This window comes from Triturus cristatus, chromosome 4_1, assembly GCF_964204655.1.
Source record: "Triturus cristatus chromosome 4_1, aTriCri1.1, whole genome shotgun sequence".
Classification (NCBI taxonomy): Eukaryota; Metazoa; Chordata; class Amphibia; order Caudata; family Salamandridae; genus Triturus; species Triturus cristatus.
Window position 1 is genome coordinate 794,822,265 of NC_140585.1, and position 20,974 is coordinate 794,843,238.

Genomic DNA, 20,974 nt, shown 5'->3' on the forward strand with positions numbered 1-20,974 from the left:
CTACGATCAGTGAATCAAGCATTATTTTCCTTGATGTGGAAGTTTTCATCAAAGACCAAAGGTAATGCACCAAAATGCACAGAATCCCCACCTCATGCAACAGCATCCTGCATGCCAACAGTGGGTACCCACAAAAACACTTTATCATTTAAAATTTATGGTGACCACCTTGACTTCTTAGGAGTATGCTTTGAGGACAAATTGTTATGGGCAGAACAAATGACGAAGCATGAGTCCACCATGAGCCAGATTGCAACTTGCTAGATCGATAGAGTTTGCCCTGTGATCCTACAGAAGTGAAGCACTGGCTAAAGGCTCATATGGAGCTGAGCTGCGGGGTTTCGGGAAGATTCACGGGCTACAAAAAGTTGAGAGCATAGTCTTGCTGCATTTAATACATCTTGGCCCTGGTACTCTAAGGAGAGCTTTAAGGGCAGAGTTGTGGCTACCTAGAATTGAGGCTCCAACCAGTGGCGTAGCAAGGACACATGGTGCCCAGTGCGGAAAAAATTCTTGTTACCCCCGCTTGACAAAATGGCAAAAATATGCGTTTAAAACACATATTTTTGCCATTTTGTCACCCCCCTCAGTGATGACACCCGGGGCGGCCCGCACCCACCGCACCCCTCTTCCTACGCCCCTGGTTCCAACCTTCATTAAATTTGTTTGGGCTCAGTTGTCGGCGAGCACGGAGTTAAAAATCTACATAACAGCATTTTTAAATATTTGGACAACCAAAGGCCCCTTAAAACTGTGTTGGTTGGATGATAATACTACAACATTAAAAGAAATAGGATGCACCGAATACTGGGAGAAACCTGGGTCAATGAGCAGAATGAACCTCGAGACAATAAAGAAGCGCTATTTGGATCAGACTCTGACCAAACACGTCAAAATGAAAGGTCCTAGCACAGTATCTGAGTGTCAAAAACGCTACATTCCTATAAAAAGTGCATGGATTGTTTATTTCGGGAGGTACAAGTGTGTTTGTATATTAAATGTAGATCGGGTGTACTCCCAGTTCTGGCTTTCACCAAAAAGTGGATTAATAACAAGACCTGTTCAGACCTTTGTAACCGTGCAGTGGGAGGTGAAGAAACTGTACTACATTTTATGCTCCTATGCGCTAACTCCTTGCAGGCGAGGAGGCAATTCCTTCATTCTCTTTTAAAACAAGCATTTGCAATGCAATCGGTCTCGCCTTTGGGATCTTATATGTATTTAGCTATGCAGCACATTAACCTGGGTGCTGAAACATCTACTGTTCTTTAACATGGAAGGAAAGTAAGCACCAAACTGCGTGGCATGCCAGGTATGGGAAAACATGGAATGAAATATTGCCTTTCAGCGGGAAATGATATAGTCCAAAGCTCTGTTTTTAATATAAAATCAGAACCTTTGGTGGTCATATCACTGAAAATACAAGATTTGAAAAAACAATTCTTGTCTACGGGTGCTCCGGGAAGACAATTTCTATTGACTGGAATCTAGAGAATGCTAAAGTGATTCTGGTATTTTACTGACCTCTGCTGGTCGTTTTCAATCAAGACAGTTAAATAGAGGCAGTTACCAGAAAAATTAAAAAAAGAAGGTCCCTAAGCAGAAAGCAATTCTGGTATTTTACTGACCTCTACTGGTCGTTTTCTATCAAGACAGTTGAATAGAGGCAGTTGAACAGGAAAAGAAAGTCTCTAAGCAGAAGCAGACAAGTCCTAGGGGCTGATCTCCAGAGCCCACAAAGTACATACACATATAAGTATATACTAAAGTATATACAAGAGGTCTCGAATGCTTGACCTAAAAGCACACAACTTAAGGCGCTGCGGTGAGGCAAAGATTATATGCCTTCAAAAGGACTCAAACGTATTTTTCAAGCCGGTAGTATTGCAAGGCGATGGCTGGATGCTTTTTTTATATATTGCTTAAGAAATTGGGGGTAGGCCCTTATGAAAAGCAAGAGGTTCATTATAGACATAATAATAATGATTGTAACCTCTGCATAACGTATATTAACTTAACGTCCATTATCAGACTGGTATCAAAACCAATCCCAACTGTTCATTATGATGCAATATTGCGCACAGTACAACACTGCAAGAAGTAGTGCTTGGTCTACACATTTGCTCACGCTGCTCCTCAAGCGCTCCATAGCTGTAGATACCATCGCTACACCATAACCATTATGGTGCACTATTGGAATTGTTATCAGGGACACCTCAATGGTTTACTGCAATGTACTCGCTTGGCAGTTGTGGTTTTTGACATATTGATGTACTGGAATGTTAAAATACAAATATCAATAAAGAGATTAAAACAAAAAAAAATCAGACTGGTATCAAGTGTAAAAGCACGTTTGAGTGTTTTTTTACCGTGAGTGTTGTATGCACACAGTATAATTTTGTAATGTTTATTTATGATTGTTCAATGCTAAAATGTGTTTGATGTTTGAAATGAGGCCTGGAAGATATGTTTAAGTCTATATGAAATATTCATATGAGATGAAAAAAATTCATGTAAGTAAATAGGTGGGCCAGGAGAATTAATTTTCTCGACCCAGACTTTAAAATTGTGAGTTTAAAATTATAGTTAGGATAAATTGTTCAGTTGTACTTTGTGTTTTTTATATTGCTATCGGGAGGCATCAGGCAGAGAGGGCAGGAGTGCAAACCAGAGGTTGTGGGGGGAAAAAAGCGCTACGACACGGCCAGTTGTGTCTGTGTCATTGCGCTTTTTTTTGTTATGGTTGGTGGGTGGGGGCAACTAATGATAAAGGAGGGGCAAGCGACGACTATGGCTGAAAGTTTAAAAACAAAGCAAAGCACTATGACTCGGCTAGCGCTGGCCACGTCATAGCACTGTTTTTTGCTATGGTGGGTCAGAGGGTTCAAGCAATGACAAGGGAGGCAAGGGATAGGGGGGCAAGCAACAACAGTGAAGGGAAGGTGGGGGCTAGCAATTACAATGGTTAAAGAAAAGGAGGCTGAGGCTCAAGCAACAACAAAAGAGGGAAGGGATAGGGGCAAGCAACAACAACGGGAGGGACTTGCGGGAGGGAAAGTAATGACAACGGGAGGGAGGAAATGGGACAAGCAACAAAAATGGGTGTTCAGGGGTGATGAGGCAAGCAACGACAATAGGAGGGAGGGCAGCATGCAAGCAATGAGAGAGGAACACAGGGGGTAGAGAATTACACAAGGGAGCAGGCTGAAAAAGGCGAAATCTAATAGAGTAATTAAACACAAAGCAAAAGAGTTGCTCTTACAAAAATGAACAGTGGAAGGAAGCAAGTAATGTGTTCATGCTCCAAGGGAGGGACACGCACACACACTGGAGTAAAGCCTATTGCAGCTGACCAAGAAGAAGAAAGCTAAAAAGAGTGACAATGAATTCATCCACTGGTAAGCAATTAGCGGGCTCCAAGCAATGCCTAATTTGCAAAACAAAAAACAAGTACCAGCGCGTCAGGAGGGCACTGCAGCTTGCACCACCCATTGCCCCTGACAGCGCCAATGACTATACCAACACAACTTCTAACCATCACACTCCTACAAGTGTGAGAATTCAGACTTTTAACATGCATTAAAAATTACGAATACCTGCCACCCAAATAGTTTTTAAAGCTTTGGGTGGCAGGTATTATTCATTTTTAATGTATATCAAAATCTTAGACAACTGTTGTTGGACTCATCACAAAATTAGACAAACTATTCTGCTGTTGGTTGGGCTGCCGTAAGTGCCAATGTTGACAATTAAGTGCCAGTACACTAGAAATCACTGCCTCAAATTAAGCAGTGGCTCTAAGCCTCCTGATAGAAAACAAAAGGTCTCGAGGAGACCTAAAAAAAAGTGGTTTGGTCTCCTTTAGTTGTGACATGTAGCAAGTCCTATTTATTACGTGGCAGTATTACAGGTGCGGTGGGCTCTTTAGCACTATGTCTACTGTGGGGGCAAGGTTATTGATTAGGAAGGCAATGGATAAATGGGGTGGGGTGTGTAGCCTTTACTCAGCAGCTCTTACTCCACATGAGCTTTATCCTTTAGTCTTTGCTATGCAGGTATCGTACAAGTATATATTTCATGGGTTATTACCTTTACCTCCCAGTACTTTACTCTGCAGGTAAATATAGATTTTGTTAAAATAACGTTATTTTAAGGTTATTTAAAAGAAGGGTTAAGGATGTTTGGGGTGGTTTTAGAGTTCTATGGTGAGTAGAGGTAAACAGGATAAGGGTGGTTTTAGGGTTGAGGTGTAGGTAGAGGCAAAGTGAGGTATGGTTGATTTTATGGTTAGAGTGGGTAGAGGTAAAGGGGCAAGGGTGAATTTAGGGTTTAGTGGTGGGTAGAAGTAAAAGGAAGTAAGGGTGATTTTATGGTTTAGAGGTGGTTAGAGGTAAAGGGAGATCAGGATAATTTTAGGGTTAAGGGATGAGTAGACGGACAGGTGGTTTTATGGTTAAGTTGTGAGTAGAGCTAAAATGAGGTAAGGGGCGATTTTTAGGGTTAAGAGTGGGTAGAGGTAAAGGGAGGTATGGGTGATTTTAGAGTTTAAGATTGGGTAGAGGTAAAGGGAGGTAAGGGTGGTTTTAGGGTTTAGGATTGGGCAGAGGTAAAGGGAGGTAAGGGTGATTTTAGAGTTTAAGATTGGGTAGAGGTAAAGGAGGTGTGGAGGTTTAAAATTAACAAAGGAGACTTGCGGGGTGGAGGGTTACCCCAAAACAGAAAAAGGGAGTTTTGGGGGTCACCCCTTATTCCCAAGCAAGATTTTTGGGTAAAGTCGTATGTGGTATTACAACGCAATGTAAAGGTCAATGCGTTGTAATTTCTGCACGGTAGAGACCTGCTTTGTAATTTGTGGGGCAGAAGAAGGATACATGCACCATTTCCATGGGTCTGTACTTGTTCAATATGGCTGTGTTACAGGGTCAGATTAGCCTCATTATGTCTTCGCTCCTCGCCTCTGTTTGTCCTCTGTGCACTTTTTCGCCAAAGCCTTTGAGTTCTCCACCATTCAGTGTTCCTGGTGTACTGTGCAGAGCTCCTGGTAAGACTGCGGTATGACCTCAACTACGGTACCTGGAGGCCTGCAGCTCAGTGCTGCAATCGTGTGTCCCTAATGGCTCCCAGGGACCAGGAATTTATTGCGCTGTGGCTGCAGGTCACTGTCCTGGCAAGTAGTGGTGGCGCATTTGCGGAGCTCTATAAAAAGCTATCCATCCACAATCACCCCGACTCCGCAGTCATGTTTTTGGCTTATTCCTCTGCATTTTTGGCAACATTTCCAGTATTCAGAATCAAGGTGAAAGCAGCCAGTAAGTGTATGGTTAAAAAAAATTACTTAGGTATAAATGGCCGCACACTGCTCGTCACACCAGCAAGTTGCCCCATGGAACTATGGGCGATGTAGTAGCGACGGCGAGTACGCCTATGCTACGAAGTGTAAGAATAAGTATGTGTCGCATTAGCCATCCCTGGACACGTGTTTCGAGGTAGTTGCCTCTCGTCAGCAGGGAGTAGGTAAGTGTAGAGGGGTGCCGTGTGGACTGCCTGCAATTAAAAATAGGTAAAGTACCTTTCAAGGCGCGCAGGTGCCGGTCAAAGACTCGTCAGTCCGGTAGCTCAGGAGAGCCGTAATGAATTAGGTATAAATGGCCGCACACTGCTCGTCACACCAGCAAGTTGCCCCATGGAACTATGGGCGATGTAGTAGCGACGGCGAGTACGCCTATGCTACGAAGTGTAAGAATAAGTATGTGTCGCATTAGCCATCCCTGGACACGTGTTTCGAGGTAGTTGCCTCTCGTCAGCAGGGAGTAGGTAAGTGTAGAGGGGTGCCGTGTGGACTGCCTGCAATTAAAAATAGGTAAAGTACCTTTCAAGGCGCGCAGGTGCCGGTCAAAGACTCGTCAGTCCGGTAGCTCAGGAGAGCCGTAATGAATTAGGTATAAATGGCCGCACACTGCTCGTCACACCAGCAAGTTGCCCCATGGAACTATGGGCGATGTAGTAGCGACGGCGAGTACGCCTATGCTACGAAGTGTAAGAATAAGTATGTGTCGCATTAGCCATCCCTGGACACGTGTTTCGAGGTAGTTGCCTCTCGTCAGCAGGGAGTAGGTAAGTGTAGAGGGGTGCTCCCTGCTGACGAGAGGCAACTACCTCGAAACACGTGTCCAGGGATGGCTAACGCAACACATACTGTTCTTTATACATCGTGGCATAGGCGTACTCGCTGTCGCCACTACATTTACCACAATTCCTTGGGGCAACTTGCTGGTGTGACGAGCAGTGTGCGACCTACCTTTGCACAATTTATTACGGCTCCCTTGAGCCAACGGGCTGACGAGCCTTGGATCTGCACCTGCGCGCCATGAGAGGTACTTGACCTGTTTTAATTACATTTTGGCAGTCCACGCGGCACCCCTTACACTGACCTGCTCCCTGCTGACGAGAGGCAACTACCTCGAAACACGTGTCCAGGGATGGCTAACGCAACACATACTGTTCTTTATACATCGTGGCATAGGCGTACTCGCTGTCGCCACTACATTTACCACAATTCCTTGGGGCAACTTGCTGGTGTGACGAGCAGTGTGCGACCTACCTTTGCACAATTTATTACGGCTCCCTTGAGCCAACGGGCTGACGAGCCTTGGATCTGCACCTGCGCGCCATGAGAGGTACTTGACCTGTTTTAATTACATTTTGGCAGTCCACGCGGCACCCCTTACACTGACCTGCTCCCTGCTGACGAGAGGCAACTACCTCGAAACACGTGTCCAGGGATGGCTAACGCAACACATACTGTTCTTTATACATCGTGGCATAGGCGTACTCGCTGTCGCCACTACATTTACCACAATTCCTTGGGGCAACTTGCTGGTGTGACGAGCAGTGTGCGACCTACCTTTGCACAATTTATTTCGGCTCCCTTGAGCCAACGGGCTGACGAGCCTTGGATCTGCACCTGCGCGCCATGAGAGGTACTTGACCTGTTTTAATTACATTTTGGCAGTCCACGCGGCACCCCTTACACTGACCTGCTCCCTGCTGACGAGAGGCAACTACCTCGAAACACGTGTCCAGGGATGGCTAACGCAACACATACTGTTCTTTATACATCGTGGCATAGGCGTACTCGCTGTCGCCACTACATTTACCACAATTCCTTGGGGCAACTTGCTGGTGTGACGAGCAGTGTGCGACCTACCTTTGCACAATTAAAAAAAATTACTGTTTGTGCTGGCACAGCTTTTACAGCTTAGAAATGGCTGAAAGAGTTAGAGGTGGGCACTGTGCCAGGCCACTCAATGTTCCCCACCTTGTAGCTCCAGCCATCCTCTCTTGCTTGTCCTGTAGGGGGACAGGAGTGGAAAGAACTAAAATGGAGAGTAAATGCCCTCCTCCAGTCCTTTGTGTAGCCAGTGGGACAGGAGCCACAATTGTAGGAGAGGGTTGATGGTTGGCCATCTCGCGCTCACAGTCCCTCGGATTTGTCCATCAGTTCTCCGCCTCTTTCTCTTCACTGCTGTCACCTGCTGTGGCGCAGTTGATTTGCGGTAAAGCTGCCTTTAATGTACTGGGGAGAACTGCAGCACTTGGCCTGTGGAGCCATCTCTTTGCAGACTTCTGCGCTGCTCCTAAGCGGCCATCTTGTTAGTTGAGGCCTTCATTGTTGTGGGGGGGACATCGTGTCTGCGGCCTCAAATGTTGCCGCCCAATGGAAAGAGGGATCAGAATTCTAATCAATATTGTTTGCTACGCACTTCATTGTAAATCTCAAATGCTGATGGTAGTGAGGCAAGCAAAACCAAAGAGGATGATGGACGGAGTGTTGAACATTGCAAGCACTCACCCCCAGTCAACTGATCTGGGTTTAATCCATCATCATTCTTTAGCTCACTCCGCCACCCCTGTTCAGACATGGCCATACGCAAATCAGTCTGACCCTGTGCCTCATGGGAACAGTCCAGCCCGAACTGCCAAGCCATGTCTTCCCTGGACCAGAAACAAGCATCCTGGGACCAGTTTCGGGTTCATAACCCACATCAGCCAGGCTATCTTGAATCCAGTGGCAAAGTGAGCAAGGGACCCACATGGGACGGATATGCTCAGACGTGAGTCCCGTGCTCTCCATGCCACTGGAATCAGCCTATCCTGGCTGAAGAGGGGTGAAACCCCGAAACCAGTCCTAGGATGCTTGTTTCCAGTCCAGGGAGGACCTGGCCTTGCAGTTCGGGCTGGACTGTTCCCATTGGGCACAGGGTCAAGACTGTTTTGCATATGGCTGGGTCCAAACTGGAATGGCATGGTGAGCAAAAAAACGATGGATTTAGGCCCAGATCTCTGTACTGGGGTGAATGTATGACATTGTTCTGCATTCTGTCCATCAATAGTTCTTTTTGCAGATGGTACTGAGGAAGGCACACAGAAGCACACAAAAAGTGGTGAGTGGATTGCTTGAAGTAATCTCCGTCACTGGAAATGAAATGAAAAGTGCGCTGAGTGGAATGTAAGAGAGCACAAGATTCCGACGATGAACTGGGTTCTCTCCAGTCCATCCCTTCTCAGTCCATGAACACCTATCTTTCTAAGTGCGGTCAGGCATTACTGACAGTTAACGAGCTACAATTGTACAAAGCAAGCACAGTCATCCCCATGTATGTCACTGTTATATAAATCGGCGCAAGCCTCCATTTCTTGCTGATAAACGTCTTCCAGGCCTTTAACACCAGGGCCTTTCTTTATTTCTCCATGTCTACTCCAGCGCCATCCTTTTCTCTCCTATGGCCTCAGATAATTTAGAATGAAAATACACCGATTCCTTAGTCAAGAATTTCCAAAGTTGAAGGGGGCGGAGCTAGCGGCTGAACAAGATGGCTGCTCCATTATCCTCTCTGCCCACGTAAAGGAAAGGTTGGGGTCATTGGCGCAGTATTCCGGATGAAGTGAGACCAGAGGAGGTCAGAGTGAGGGGCAAGTGATCCCGAAGGCAGTATCCTTTCTGCAGCAATCCCTGGAGACAAGAGGGGAGATCTCTCTTATTTTACCTCCTCGGGCACGTGTTCCTCTTACACCGCAGCATCTGGCCCCGACTCACCACTCGGACTCAGGGGTGGACTGCGGTCCATAGATTCCTTAACTAGCTGTCAAACTAGCTAGTCTCACAGAGCGTATTGTTTGTGTGTTGAATGCGCCCGCATTAACGGCATATATTTACAGGGTTGGATTGGGATTAGAAATCAACCCAGGGGCCGGGCACGCAAAAAAAAGTGGCCCACATTTGCATATCGCCTTTCCTCAAAACACTGTTTCGGCGAAGTTTGATAAACACCTTAAAACAAGTGAGGCCACTTCTCCTCAGGCCCCCTGCCCCCGCTCAGCATGCACACATTAATAGGCCGGCCCAGCAAGAGAAAGGGGTTGACACCTCTGCCCGTTGATAAAAGGGAGGTAATGGACGCTCATCTGCCTCCAGAAGGGCCACTCAGGCACCCACTGGCGACATCTGAACACACCAGAAACAGCCCAGATCGGCCCCCCAGGCTGCCAAAAAGCAGCCCACAGCTGGAACCTCGATACCGGCCCCTCGTACATTGCCCGAGTGCCCGCTTTACCAATCCGACCTTGTATATTTAAACCAAATATAAATCACGTCCCACATTGGCCACCAAGGAACCATACAAACCGAAAACATCACTACAAATCCTATCATTGAATGTTAACTTTGTTAAATGCAAGAAAATATTGCACCTTTTGAAAAAAAAAAAGCGGCTCTTGCTGTATCTCAAGAAACTTGTGTTTCTATCTCACCAAGCTCAAGAGAGATTGGGTGGGGAGGAGTCATACATAATAACGTCACACGTCAATGATGCTGCACTTTCCTACACAGGAAATTTGGAGTAGCCATTTTGATAGTAAAATCCCTGCCACATAAACTCCATGCATGGACGCACCTGGAGGTCCTACGTAATGAATAAGAAGGCCGGCCACACACTATCGCTGGGGTCTGTAAATGCCACCAACTACAGCATTCCTCAGAGAAAGAGTATATGCTTCTCTCCCAGGTGCATGGGACACAGTCGCACATTGATTACTTTGTCCTCTAGGGTTTGGTCCTTGGGCCAGTGGTGGAGACCAGTGGTCCTTTGGACCATCCTGCTATATTACTAGAGCTCTCTCTAGGGCATACCATAACCCTGAAACAAATATAACATATGCTGGCCCAAGATACAAAGTGCCGTAGGACAAATGTACCCTGAGTGAGCGGGACCTGCAATAAGGAGAATAATGCCTGTCACCTCTACTCAGAATGTATGTCACACCCACAGTAAGGCAACAGGAGTTAATCTATCATGCATAACTGTGCCCTAATGAAGGAACACCGCAGTCAAGATTTCTAGTGAGATTGAAGCAGCACCATTAAGAATGAGGCAAAAAGGTGGGAAGATGTTAGCACTCCACCTCAAACAAAGGAAAGCACAGCTCGCTATACCGGTAATACGGGATGCACAGGTACCCTGCTCACACTCCCGGAATATTTTACAGAGGCGTTTCACTCTTTTTATGAAGCACTGTATGAGTCAACACTTGATGATACATCCACACATACAGATTGGTTCCTTTAATACTTTCAAATACCAGCACTGGAGGAGAGTGGTAAAATATCCATAGAAGAGATTTCAGGTGTAATTTCACAGTTGGACACCTGCACATCCCTGGGTGAAAAAGGTTTATCGGGGAGTTCTAGCAGACTTACAAACCGCACATTGTCGACCGGCTTCACGCTACCTGCAGAGAGGCTGATGAAACAGGAACACTGAGACTTCTATCAAAGAAGGCAATGCCCACACTAATCTCAAAAGTAGGCAAAGATCCACTAGACTGCTCCAGTTATAGGGCTATATCATGAATAAATGTGGACATAAACATTCGGGCAAGGATCCTCACAAATGGATTACAGAAAGTCATCCAGTCCCCCATTCACATTCCCAGGTCGAGTTGGTACGTGGGCGCTCTTCCAGGAATCATTCAAGAATCCAGGCCCATCTCTTAATGTATTCCAAACAACAACCTCATGCCATGATCACCCTTTCTCAGATTGCTGAAAAGGTGTTTGATAGGATTGAATGAAAATATCTATTTAAAGTCATGAAAAAGTTTGGTCTGCGACATGAGTTAATGTCTAAAGTCAAGTGGTCTCACCCTCTGCACAGATGGATTGTGCAGAATTCTTGTCATAACCCATACACATGGTGGGGGGGGGAGGCTAACTCGGGTTGTTCCCTGTCCTCACTTTTGTTCTGTTAACACTGGATTCTTTAGCACTGACCATTAGACAGTCAGATGCAAAAAAGGCACACCTTCCAGAGTGGGTCCACTCAAGGCTTTCCTACATGCTGATGAGACCCTTATGACAATGTCGGATTCAGGCTCTTCTTTACCAACCTTGGCCAGTGATACAAGAATTCTCGAAATTCTCAGGGTATCAAATATATTAGAGCAAGAGCTGAGCAATGCCATTTCCCTTCAGCACAACCTGTGTTAATTTTGCAAATTTCTCTATGAAGTAGGTTCACAAGAGACTTTGTTATCCGATATTCGCCTTACTAGTTGCCTTGATTGAAGCCAATATTCTTTCACTGCTCAATAAAACACGAAAAATGGTCACAACTTCCTCTTTAATTAAGGAGCAGGACCCAGGCCTTAAGATGGTGATGGGCCCAAGATTTAATGATGTTCTGGGGATGTTACACCTATTGGTGCAGAGATCACTTCAGCAACAGATCGAGTCAGTCATTAGGGGTTTCTTTTGGGGGAACTTTAGGCTAATAGACATAATTTATACACACACACACAGAATTGGGAGGAATATGCCTTCTCCACATTACCTCAAATTATCTAGCCAACCGATTGTGACGACTGATATACTTCCACGTGCTAATGAAGTGTAACATACTAGCAGTGACGGTAATTTTCATGATCTGTATAAACACTGACATACTCGGTCCTTGACTGACCACCCCATGGCGCTTTGCCTACTACATATATGGAAAACGACACATAGGCCGAATAAGGTAGACCTGTGGGTACACAAATCTGGCACAATAGTGACTACAGGTGGGAGGTGACCCAATTCATAGGATACCTCAAGCATTTCACGTGTAGAGCATCTGATCAGAGTTTCAGCTCAATCCGGATCAATATTGGAAGCATATTCAACCAAGACTCTGCCCTCACACTAGACTTGGTAAAGCACCGGGCATATTTCCACAATCACTAATCAGGACTTAAATTGAAAAATTTGAAGGCTGCAAAGGAGTGATGTTGGGATCATATAACCTGTTAATTGACCTCAATTCTTCAATTCCTGCTATGGTGGCAGCCAAAAACATTTGTCGGACCCCATTACATACTGAATTTTGTGACAAAAACTGGAAATCACTTATGGATTCACACGATAGACTCTTGCAAGAGTTGAGATTCCAATGAGCATGTTTCAAAATCTTCAATGTCTGGTACTGGACCTCATTATAACTACATAGACTTTGAAAACTCCAGCACTCGGAATGCTGGTGCTACTTGTAACAAGGGTTTTACTCATATACTGTGGGACTGTGAGATAATCCAGTGATACAGGACTGAAATGTGGGCTACTCCATCAGCCACCCAAGGGTCTAAAATAGTTCTGGTGAGCCGCCTAGGCCTTCCAAGTGATATATCTGAATATGTCCTGCCCACCAATCACTTGCACAGATGGGATTGTATAGGCACTGGAGGGAACCCACTGTGCCAACACATGAGGAATGGCTCAATGTACTCACAAGAGTGAGTGAGTGAGTGATCTATAAGGTAAATGATCAAATGGACCATTTTGGTTTGATATGGGAATCTTTTGTTAGGCCCTGAGAGGGAACATAACCTTTAAATAGACTCTTTCCCCGCGTAACATATAATGGAAACAGTCCCTTGCTAACAAAAATAGGTGGAAAATTACGTTACTGAGATACTCGTCTTATTTTCTACCTGCCCCCTTTTTCCTCCTTCCTTCCCTCCCCCTCCCTTCTCTTGTCAGGCTGATTTTCTTTGAGCTACTAGTTAGAGAACATAGATATTAAATGCTGGTTTATCGTAGTGGTCAACTACAACGCTAGTAACGATTTGTACAACAAGACTCCGACACACATGTTCATTTATAAGTAGTTGTGTTTGAAAGTTAACTTTTTTTGTTACAATTTCATTATCTCATCAGTTGTGCAGCTGGAATGATTGTATAGATGTGTCTAGGGTTGGAATGTTGTACAATGGTTAAAGAAGTAGGCCAGTGATATCACCTTTTAGTGGAGGGCGTAGCTTTTTACTCAAAAAGTTATTAGTACATGCTTATATTATGTAATACTAGTAAAATCCAATAAACATGTGTTGCAAAAAAAATCCCAATGTCACCCACAACCATGTCACTGAATGCTGTAAAGGACCTTAGGAGTCACTGGGCATCTGCAGATCAATTCCAGAACTAAATCCATGCCCATCTTTTGTCAAACATTCTAAAAGGCTACTACAGCCATCTTCTGTGCGGTTGGAAAGGGAGGACAACTGCTCATATAGATTCCCCACCAAATATGTGGCTACCTTTTGAGATACACGCCTTACAGTATGCCATGACAGCACCTAGCATCACTGGACCACTGTAAGATGCTGGTGCAATTGGCAGGTTCCGCCAGTTGTAGCAATGGATCATGGGTAAACACCAAAACCCTTGACCTGTCCTCCTTCGTCCATCTTCTATCATGTGAAAGGCTGGGTACAGATTGCCTATCTCTCTTCAGATCCGAATTTAACAAGCTAATCTACCCCTCACTGGAGCAATGTAAAGTATTTTGGGGCATATTTGCAAGCTCCTTGCACTGCCGGTGTGTCACTTTTTTGGGTGCACCAGCGGCGCAGTGTGGTGTTCCATATTGACATGGCCACGTAAAGCCACCCGGCGTGGCTTTTCATGATCTTGTAAATACGGCCCCTTTTCACGCAGCACTTTGCGAGAGGCGTGCGATGGGTGTTGCTGTGGGTTTTCCCACGCAACATCCATGAATTCTGCTGTATTCCCAGATTTACAACATTTCGTAAACCTGGGAATGCGCCAGAATCCTATGCCTTCCCAGGAGAGGTGTAAGGAAGCGCAACGAGGAGAAATACTTATATTCTCATTGTTTTTTTCTCTTTCTATGCAAGCTGCATTTTGCAGCACACACAGAAAGAGGACAACACCTCACGTGATTTCCTCTTGTGAAGGTGTCCCTTCCTGTAAAAGAACAATCTCCCCTAAAACACCTCACATGATTTCCTCTTGTGAAGGTGTCCCTTACTGCACAAAAACAATCTCCCCTAAAACTCGGACACCCTTGCACCAGGGCGCAAGTGTACCTCCATTGGCGCATTGCAGCTAATTATGCACCAATGCAAAGGAAGGCAAAGGGATGCAACATATTGTTGTAAATATGACACATCCCTGTGCTTTAAAAGTGATGCAGCGCGATGCAGCCAAATGGCATGCACTGCTGCGCAACTTTCTTGTAAATAATGCCCTTTGTTTGCAAAGGTTCTTGACAGAACACATCCAACAAAGCTCGGATATACTTTATAGCTGGACATCATAGAGCCCATAACAGTACACGTCCAATCACATGACACACAAAACACTGTACACTTGTCCAGCATAGCATGGATATCATATATTTTGGTATCACAATGCTCACAATAGCATGCCCTGCAGGGCACCCTACATTAAAACAAAATTCTAACCGCACACACTGATCCGTACACCTGCAGGGCAAAAGCACTGCCGTTGACTTGGGAAGTTTAAGCAGTGTGGTATTGTCCTCTGACTCACACTCGCCTTCAGGGCAATAGCATTGCCATTGACCTGGTGGTGTGGGTGGTATAAGCAGTGTGGTATGGTCATCATGTCTCACGCTTTAAACATCGTGAAAATTCATCCAAACATCAGTGAAAGGCATTCACTTAAGAGGCTAACAGACCCAGGGTGTAGGAAGGGGGGTGCGGGCCGCCCCGGTTGTCATCACTGAGGGAGGTGACAAAATGGCAAAAATATGTGTTTTAAACACATATTTTTGCCATTTTGTCAAGCCGGGGGTGACAAGAAATGTTCCGCACCGGGTACCACCTGACCTTGCTACACCGCTGAACAGACCCAACTACCAATGGCCAGTACTTCAGCGCAGGTAGAATCCCGCTCCGTACTGTGGTGGAATCCTCCTCGCAACAGAGTTTGAGACGCACATGGATTCCCATTGTCACTGAGAGGTCAGACAAATGGCAGAACAAACAATTCACAAATGCCTCTACGACATCCTAGCCTCCCTGAACATCGTAACATGTTTAATCATAAAAACTCGTGAGATCCTCTTCCGCTTTCTCAAAACACCCAACCTCAACCCGTTCAACCCCAGCAACGACTGCCAGCCTGCCCTTCCATAGCAAAGCACTTAAATGGGTGATTACCGAGTTGAAACGCCTGGCCGTTCTATCAATCTGGCTTCACACCATGCTGCAGCACTAACCACCATTCAGGTCATTAATGGGTGATGCCTTTTATTTTTTTTAGCAGCTTTATATAGCGCAAACTTGACCCGAAGGCATTGGAACACTTTACATGAGCACAAATTTCATTACACAAGGACACATTCATTTTTTGTAGGCACTGGGAGATTAAGTGCTCGAACTCGGTTTCTTAGTTCCAATGTTGGCAGCTCTGGTTATTATGCCACATCCTGTCTCCAGATGCACTTCAAATCAGTGGTCGAAGTGGGGTGGATCTGAGGGGCAACGTAATTTTTAGAAAAACAGTTCCCCTACTTTTTGTGAAAACTACCTTTATGGTATGGTTAATTCAGAGCACTGACATTCTTCAGCTGAACTGAAAGGCAGGGAGCCTCCTGCGCTGTGAAACTGAGCGAGGGACAGACAGCTAATCAAACCTTCTTGCCAGGGTGCCTGCTTGCCTGAAAGAAATGTAACTGTGCGCAAATGGTTAATTTGCAAATGTAAAGGCTGTTAGAAGCTGGTATTGGCTTTAATTGATGGAATCACTTGAATCTTCCTGATGACCCACATTTATTCTTTTTGAGAGGTATTGTATGAGATCTACCAGCTAAGCTGTGAAGTGCGTGTTTTTTAAAAGACAAGTATAAAGAAAGAAGCTGCATTACCTGCAGTCTGGGTATTACTAAAATCAATATTTTGGAAGCATTTTTTTGTTATCTTAAACGTTTTTGCGTATTTTGTAGCAGCCTGTCTTCTACTGTGTGTAATAATCTTTCTTTCACAGACTGGGTCCTTGTAGCCCTAAACATACACAAATCAATATTCTCCACTGCACCAAACAGGATTCAGTTCTGTGACTCCCTAGAGCAGTGCAATACCTAATAGAGGTTACATAATGAACAATGGTACTTTTTCTATTGATTAACATTACTTGCATTTCATTTTCATTTAAGCTGTGTTGTATTTTATGTGTAGTTACCTGAAGGTGAAATAATGAAAAAAGTTAAAGAATATTGTATCTTTTAGCCACGCCTTTGATCACGCCCCCACTCTCATTCACCCCACCTCTATTGCTCGCAGCGTAACAGTCCCCATACATTTTTAATACACTTCGGGGTATATTCACAAGAACGTGTGATAACTACCGCAAGAGTAGCGTAACACAACTTTCAATATCGCAGCCTATTGTGGGAAAATAACCCCGTGCCAACGTGGAATTCACAACAAGGCGGTAGCATGGAATAGTCACCAGATAAGCCGCCAAGTCTCCGCTTGAAAATCAACGCTACACTGCATAAATGTGATACGCGAACGCTAAAAAACACGCGATGAGGCCAGCCGCGGTACAAAAAGTAGCGAAAACCAGCCACGGGCCTGCAAATCCCACGTGTCTGGCGGAACAATGCACCATAAAAACCATAGAAAAAATACACCAAAAACCGTAGGAAAACAAGACCAGCGTCACGGAGGTGACAGAACACTACCAGCAACTGCCCCACTAGCAGACCACCTGGATTGCAGTCGGAGTGCCCAGGAGGCCAAGAGGCGCCGGCATGACGTGACTACCTAAACCAGGCAAAATCCCGCTGCCAACAGGAAGGCAGCAAAGGCGACAGTAGGTGGCAGTCCAGCGCCCCTGGAGGAGCTGAAGGAAACCCAGGCCACAGTCATCAGTGTGGGGACGGTGCAAGGAGTAGGGAGTACGGACACAGTTCGAGAGGACCTGGCACAACATCAACAGGGAGTGCAACGAACAGGGACGGGGGGAGTGGGCACAATGGCATACATGCACAACGAGGTGTAGCACACTGCACACCCACAATCACCCAGGTCCATGGTCCCGATCCCCTTGGCACACTGCAGCACACACACATAGCATGAACAGCACGCCCACATTGACGACAATGAGGAACAACGCGCAAAGCCGACACTGCAGAACAGAGGACACAACTGGCTCCGCACATGCACAGAAACATAGCTACTACATCTGACGGTGCCGGAAACTGTGATATGGAAATGTACGAGTACGACATCACATCCGTCATGTAGACCAAATGTACACTGTCCTGCAGTAGAATCCAGCACCCCCAAACAGTCACAATGTACATTGCCATACAGTCTGCATGCAAACCTGCACAATGCGCCAACATATATGTCAACGCAAAGTCAATACGCACCTCCCCTTCACATCGCAGAGGGGCACACAACACCTTCAGCAGAGCACAGAATACAACACATCAGTAATGCCGGAGAGGACCACCACACCGTCGACACCGACGCCATACAACAGCACATGGATATCCCACGCAACACCCAGCCTGCAACAGCCCACACAGCAGGAAGCACCCGCAAGCACAGCTGGCTCACGACACTTCACCCACCCACACATCGCACCCCAATGCCATGTTCCTGCACGCCAAAAGGAGGTGGCCCAACAGGTGTGGGTGGGGGCCGAACCCATGGAATGCGAACCAGGACACATACGTAGGTGTCCATCACCCTTCAGGGGCCACCAACACACCACTAAGTAGACCCACACTGCCATAGAGACACATGCAGTTGCACATTCACAGTACAGAACCATGGGCAGGGGCACTCAAATTGCAGTCACACACCCATGTTGGCTCTGCGCACGATGGCCCTGGCCACTCCCCTTACGAATTGAGTGGGTCACGACAAAGCTACATGTCCAAGCTCCAACCCGCTGCCTGCGGTGACACATCTGCATCCGATGTACACAGCACAATGTAATGGCGTCGGGCCCAGGGTCCTCATGCATACAACAAGACCACAGGGACACACGCAGATATCATGTTGAACTGGCTACAGGCACATGCGCCCGGCCCCTTTATTGGCAGGGCCACATGTACAGTGACGCCTGTGCTGGATGTGTGTGGGGTGAGTGTAAGCCATTCCGCACGGAATGTCTGGTGCTAGCAACCACTTGAACATTAGACACCAGTGCAACGGAAACAGAAAACACATGCATAAAAGAGTCAACTGTTTAGCAACATGGAGGGAGCCGGAGAAAGCCCAGAGGACAGCCAACATGCAAACAGAAGTGTCCGTGAGTTGCAGTGCACTGGGGATGGGACACTAGAGATGAGCGCGCCCATGTGATGAAAAAGTCTCGGATTGTGTCCCTCCGACAGAAACCTGATGCAGATGCAGTGGGGTGTGTCATACCTGGATCATCTTCCCCATCAACGTCTCAGGGCCCCCACACTGTTTGAGGTGACATAGCTGCGCAACCTCTCCACAACTCAAAACTCAATCAGTAACAGACAATGGCTTGCGGTGCACTGAGTCACTGGCACCTGGAGTGCTGAGCAGGGTATCAGGCCGATGATGGCATCCACGACAGGTCTGAGCAGCTCCGTAAGTCTGTCAGGACCACTGTTTTGAGTCTGGCAGATGGCTGTTGGAGGTGGTCCTTGCGGTGGTTGCGTGTGCCTCCTGCCGTGATGCCACGTCCGGGCCGGTCAGGACTCGATTTGGTGTGTGAGCCCTGGTGGGACGCTGTTGGGCCCGGAGGCTGCGTACAGCGCAGGGCCACAGAGAAATGGCATTGATGACCCCAAGGCCAACGCTTCAGGGGCCATCCAATATTTCAGAAGAAGGGGTCCCGAACAGGACCAGCACAGAGTTAGTGGCCCCGGATGCACAGCGGCCAGCACAGGCACCCAGCCAGGGGACGGTGACTTGCGGGGCAGTCAGATGGGCCATGCGACCTGAGCGGGTCACCATCGATGTCCGAGGTGTATGTTGCGAAGGGTATCGGGGGACAGTGGAAGGTGTCCTCCAGGGCATGACGTCGAAAGGTTTGATTTTATCCAGAAGCAGCAAATGGAGTAGTGGAATGCTACAGCCTCGTTGTCACCACTAATTGGGTATCAGCTACATGAGGATGAAAACTGCTCCCTAGTCCATAGACTCAGAGGCCACCAAAGTTCGACCAGAGAGCTTCCATGATTGTCGGGGAGCAGACTTAGTGGCACCGGGTCTGAGAGGGGATGCTGTCTACGATGATGTCGGTACGCTGATATGAACTCAGCCATTGCAAAATGAAGAGTCTGTGACCTACTGGACTGCAGTGTAGGCCGGAGGCGGCGGTCAGCAGTGGCCCACAGCCACATGTCGTTGGCTAGCGAGCCACTGAGTTAGTAACACAAGGGCAGTTGTCGGTAGTGTTCGATCACCTCCGTAACGATGATCTTGTTCCCACCAGACTGCAACGCGTCATCCTCTTACGCCTCTCTGTGCGTGCGATGACAGTATTCTGCCTTTTGAATAACCGATGTTCAGTTCCAAATCTGTGACCCACTCATGCGTAGCGTAGGCCGAGGGCAGTAGTCCGCGTAGGGCCACAGACATGTGTAGGTGTGATGCCATGCATATACTTGTTGGCACCACATCGAGGTGAGTATAGTGACTTGTCCTATGCCTTAAATGGTGTTCACTGCCATGGTGTAATCAAGACTCAGTTCCAAATGTGTGACCTACCTGACCGTGGTGTAGGCCTGAGGCAGCGGTCAGCACGACCTATTCACCGAGTGTCACCGGAATAGGTTGGATGGCCCCATCGGCCTGCATAGTTCAGGTTCCGTGGCACCACGTGTTGGGACACCTCTGTGTATGTGACCCGGGTTTCGTCCGGACTGAGCCGCATCTTCCTATTACTCCTCTCCGTGCGACCACTGGTGTGGACTCTGCCATTCATGATTTGCGCCTAGGTGCTGGATGTGGGACCTACTGGGCCGCAGGGTAGTCCTGGTCCCTCATCCACATATCGCCAGCTGCCGTTGAACAGGGTTAGTGGCACCACGTGTCGCCAGCTGGCGTTAAACAGGGTTAGTGGCACCATGTGTGGCTGGCTGGCGTTGAACAGAGTTAGTGGCACCACATGTCGCAGGCTGGCGTTGAACAGGGTTGATGGCACCACCTGTCGCAGGCTGGCGTTGAACAGGGTTAGTGGCACCACGTGTCGCAAGAAGCCCATATGGAACTATGCGTCACTGATCGAAGGGAGTCTGGTGGTGTTGCCGGTGGCCCAGATTTGAGGTCATTGCCATTCATGACTCAGGACACAGTTTCACACATGGGACCTACTGGGCCGAGGAGTAGGCCTGAGGCGGCAGTAGAGTACGTCAACGAAAAAGGACTAAATCGGGCCCGTGTCGTGGAGGCCATGATGGTCTGAGGAGGCTGCCAAGGTCGCGGGCCCCGGGCCTGGAGCTTGAGTCGGAACGTGGTGGGCCCTCCTTGACACACGCTGGTGTCTGCAGGTGACAAGTGAGGCCTGGCTGCGCAGGGGAGGGCCTGACGGGTTCATGGTCCGGCAGGCGCACAGCGTCGCAGGCAACTCCGCTCACAAGGACGGCGTCGGCCTAGTGGCGTGATGAGAGGCTCCTCC